The following is a 5,730-nucleotide window of genomic DNA, read 5'->3' as shown; positions in this document are numbered from 1 at the left end:
AAATAAATAAAAATTTTCAAGTATTAATGCCATGCATAGTGAAATAAAAATATACAAGTGAGCATCGTCCTCGGGTAGGTTTACTCTAGCCCTTAGGCTTACTCTCTCAGACATCATCACTTACTCATGGGAACTGCCCATGCCATCAGATGAATCGAGGCTTTAGGTCCCCCTCTTTACCTACTCGTGGAAACTACCCACGCCACTAAATATAAATCGAGGCTTCAGGTCCCCCTTTACCTACTTGTGGGAACTACCCACGCCACCAAATATGAATCAGGGCTTCAAGTCTCCCTTTTTACCATCAAATACCGATAATCGATAATTTTTACTTTGTGCACAAAGACCACACTTAAATTGTAGGAACCCTCGTCAATTACTTTAAAGTAAATTTCCTCTATTTATTCCAATCCATAACCTAGATTCATGATCATATTCTCATGTTTCCCTTTTTACTTTTCCATTTCATTCCCATAGTTCAAGTTTAATCCATGAATATTAGAATATAATCAACTCCAGATTACCCCTTCGAATGTTTAAATCACCATTTACTTTACATCCTACCACTCATCCTTGCTCCACATTGTCATAAACATGTCACAATCACTAATTATCATTTTATTCAAGTTACCCTCCAATATCCATGTATGCCTTACTATTTTGTTGATCTTTCAAGTTTATCTTTACTTGATCTGTACATTTATGCTATACCACAATCCTTAAAAGTCTTCTTTACTTCTTAATTGTCTTCTTAACTTCCAACATATATGTTATATTCTTATGTCATCTCGACATTACTTAGTCCTAATTCATATTCTTGTATCCTGACTCTAAATCATGGCTTATTACCAAAATCTTTACTCGTACATGCTTACTTGAAGTATCAAATCATCATCTCTTTCCCAAGTAGATCTCTAAGAATCCCGTTGTGTACTACTATTTCCTCACCAAGGGTAATATTGATTAACTAGAGCATATACCGTTATTCACTAAGCATTTAAAGCATAGTTCAATCCTTGCTTACCCTTAACAGGTACTCTACTTTGATAATTACTCAAAATGAAATAACACATGTGAGGGAAACTTTTTTTTTTTTACCATTGTATACTTCGCCTCAAACCAACATTTCCAATCATTCTTAGACTTGCAACATACCTTTATACTACACGACATATCAATCACGAGCACTAATGTCACTATATAACTATTAGGTCCTTAAGCTTTAATGTGTTCACATTGTGAGAACTCTTTCGAATTATTTCACCAAAGTATTCATAAAGTGGATACAAGCCCATAACTTATGGTTCAATATCTAAAATAGTGAACACTATCCCATCATTAAAGTTCTACCCTTATCTATCAATCATAACTCCTTTGCACATTTACTTATACATTGCTTGGTTGCTCACGAGCCTATCATGGCCATGCCATTTCGATCTTTTATGGCAAGTTAACTAATATATTCTCTTATGCTTTTCAATACACTTCCGAAACACTTAAACACATCCTTTGGTGGAATTCAGTTGAGGACTTAAACAATCAAAAGCTTACCTTCAAAACCACTCATAACTTTAATAATCCAATGTATGCTCAATGACATTCCACCTCATCGATTCCAACGGACATTATTTTCATATCTCCCAAGGCGTCCTTGTCCTTAATTCAGACCACACAGCTATCTTAGTATATTTGCATGAATTATTCTTAAGCTTCTTATGTTCATCATAGCAACATCCATATTTCTCCCATTATTTACCTTACTTTTCATTCACTCTTTCCTTAGCCCTTAATAAAGCTTAATCTCTTGTCTCATTTACCTACATGTCCATATATAAGGCAATAAAGAAACTTTCCAATTCATTCATATAAATACTTTCCAAAACCTTAAAACTCCAATTAACGAAGTTAACATCAAGTCTAAATGATCATAATTCAGTGCGTAAGTTCAGCTTCACGCCCTTCACATTTTATTCATACGTTCTAGACATGAGGTGCTACTAGCACTATGGCGCGGTGGTTGTTGGGGTTTACTTAATCAATGCTATTCGTTTACATTTAAAGTTACTACATTGATCATCCTCGACCGTTTTGTTTTCCTCCAAGCTTACATCACACTTTCCATAGCCATTTATATTCTTGTTGGTTTATCACATATAATAGGCTAAGCCAATATTTTCAAATTCATCTCATCCCTTAACACTTGTCACCAATCAATAAATCCCACCTTAGGACATCTTTCCATATTGTACAATGAATTCACCATGTACATATAGCACCACACACATAATTATTCATTACTTCTAGTGTTCCATAATTCCTTAGCATTCACAACTAGTTGTCTCTCTTATCTTATAACTTAATTAGTTTAGCCACTTCAACTTAGTATCATCATGAATTTTTTCTATCTTGATCATTCTACTTATGCTCACATCATTACTTCAAAATTCTAGAATTTATTCTTCCCCTATTTTCATTGTTATTTTTAATAGCGTATATCATGTCAATTTAGTATCTTATAATACCACCTTTACAACCAGCCAAGCATATTGTGTTCAAATCTCAAGTCGCTAAGAACGATTCTTTGTTTCCACCAATGACATGAGTAACTCCACACATATATATACACATCCATTTAAATGTCAACATCATCCATTTGAATGTCTCTTGTCGCCACTTGATATCCTTGGTAATCTTGGCCTGACCTTCGAGTAGTAGATAAGACTGACATAACTTCTATAGATACTGGACTGCTATGTCCGTAAATCACAAATGAAGGCTCCCTCGAGAACTTTAAACTTTACTAACTTGTAGTTTCAATCCATCTTAGCATAATAAAACGCTAACCAATCCATTCGCAGAATTACATCAAAATTAAAGGTCAACAATAACACCAAGTCTGCTAAAGTGTCTTTGTTTTTGATACGGACCATACAAAACTTATACACATATTCCACCATAAATACTTCCTTTAAAGGAGTAGTCACAATTAAACGTTCTTCTAACCCATAATAAAATCTGCCTAACTTTGATACTAAGTGGAGTGACACAAATGAATGTATTGATATAAGATCAAACAAGACTAAAGCTTTAGTACCACAAACAAAAAGTGTACTTGTGACTATTGCATACGAAGTCTGAACCTCTTGTGGTGTTAAAGCAAACATTCTCACTTAGCCTCCATTCATATTACCTTGTTGCGTTGGCCTTATTGGCCTATCTTGAGATGATGTGGCTATACCCTTACCTTTATGACCTTTGATATTCCTAGGGCGAGCTGCCACCCTAAGTGGCATAGTTGCAACTGGCTACATGAAACCACGATTAGCTCTTAATGATTGCTTAAACCTCAGGCAATCTCTCATATGATGCCAAGATTGAGCACATCCAAAACATAACCTTACTACTCGATGGCATGATCCACCATGTGCCTTACCACAAAAATTACAAAAAGCACCCATTTGCTTAAGGCCCAAACTAAAGACTCCACTAGCCTACTCTTATTTGGCATTAAGGCAAAATGTATTACTACCCTAACAGTCTACGCGTATGAATGGTCCTCCTTTAGCCTTGACGGCTTGTAGAAATTGGACTGTGAATCACACTAGAATCTCTTTGACCATGTTGGCCTCAATTCAAGTCTTCCAAACCCTTATCTCTCTTTGTCATAACCTCCATTCTCATTATTTTAATCGTCTTAGATGAGTCTACCACAGCAGAATAGAAGGCAAACCTTTGAGTGGCAATAACACGAAACAATAGCTCAATCTACCTTTCAACAAATCTCTTGATTTGCTTTCTTTAGTAAGGACCGAGTATGGAGCATATCAAGATAATTCGGTGAACCAAACAGCATACTCTATCACTAGCATGCCTAGGGTTTGAACCATTGTCTTAAACTCTTATGCCTTTGCATATTTTACTTACTCAGGCAAAAACAGGTCTAAGAAAACTTAGGTAAACTCTTATCAAGTAATTGAAGTTGAACCTTGTCACAACCCAAAACCCGAGCCATGACCAACGCATGGGCCTAATGGGCATAGCCCACTAAGCTTAAGCAAGCCTCTTTATGAAATCCTATTCATCATTTTATTACGTCACCATTCCTAAACCATAAATCTTGATTTTCAACTATGCGTATTTCAGTAACATACATGGAAACTAATATTTATATTTGTATTAACCCAAAATATTGTCATTCATTCATTGCCATCTCATAATGGCGTCATCAATCCAAATATACATCTATTGTTTGTAACCTAAATCTTAACGATTTACATCAAGTATATATATATACATACAAAAGACTTTTGAAGACCAGCGGAGCGACCTTGGGTGATGGTACTATTACTGAATGCCAAAATACCTACCAAAGGGTGAACGCACATGAATGCCTCAATTTAGGTCCCAACTGCCCTTGAGTCTGAAAACATGAAGTTTAAAAGAGTGAGTATAATCCCAATGAGTGAACATAAGAAAGGAACAAGTAAACGATAAGGAAAATTTTATAAAACATGATGCACTTATAGTAAAAACAATGCAATTTAGTTTAAATTCTCGTTAAAACCCCTCATTTCAAACTTTGATTATTTAAACCTTTAGTGTTGAAGGATCCATGATCAACCACGAAGTCGAAAAGAGTGAGAACTATAGCATAATCCAAGCAAGACGAGCATAACAACATAATAGAGGGTTTCTCGCTGTAGCGAAATTCGGACAAAGAAAATTTTAGACCTCCCGAGAGTTTTTTGCTACAGTGAGAATGCATTCTCATTACAGCAAAATTCAGAGCACAAATTAAGTGAATCACCTGAGAGTTTCTCATTGCAACGAGAATTAGGGCTGATGAAATTAGGGGGGGTTTTGCTACATTGAAAATCCGTCCTGTTGCAACGAAAATCAATTTCAAATTACTTAACAATTTTCAATACTCAACATTCAATACAATCACATCTTATTTCTTTATACTTTCTATAGCATATATATTCAGTGTTATAGTATGCATGATCATATCTATAGCATATATATATATATATAAGCATATATACACCCACCGGTCATCAACTCATATGCACTCCCACACCGCACAACAAACATATATACAACCACCGGTCATCAGCTCATGTGCACTCCCACACTGCACATAGTTGGAATCACACCCCGTCATCACCAGCATGTGCCCTCCCACATCGTACACACTCGGTTATAATTACCACACAATATTACTTATCAATACATATCATAAATCTATATATATTATAAATATCAACATAACATAGGCGCACATGGATTCATCCCAGTCATATTCCACAACGCAAAAACATTTCATCAAGGGCTTGTTCCCATGCATATTTTAAAGAAAAGATCAATCAAATAAATCAAGTGATTCAATCAAGCTTGTATGTACTTATCCCAAAACATTTTAATGCAAGTTCACTCACCGTTTTTGTTAATGCTTTGATAGACTCTAACTGCGTCTAATACTCTAGATGGAGATGTGGGGCTTCGTTGCAACCTATCACACACCATAGCATCACACCAACCTAAATTGGCATTAATAAAATTCTAAAAGCCATTTCCTAAATCAAGTTCTACTAGTTATTCTTAACTAGCTTCCAATTACCATTAAATGGCTATTTATTTTGTAAAGCCTAACCTTATAAAATACTCGTCATGACATACATGTGATGATAGCATGATTGCATGCTAGGAGAGTCTCGAAAAATTTATAAA

This window comes from Theobroma cacao, chromosome 7, assembly GCF_053813885.1.
Source record: "Theobroma cacao isolate CCN51 chromosome 7, ASM5381388v1, whole genome shotgun sequence".
NCBI classification, from domain to species: Eukaryota; Viridiplantae; Streptophyta; class Magnoliopsida; order Malvales; family Malvaceae; genus Theobroma; species Theobroma cacao.
This window is presented reverse-complemented; position numbering follows the sequence as displayed.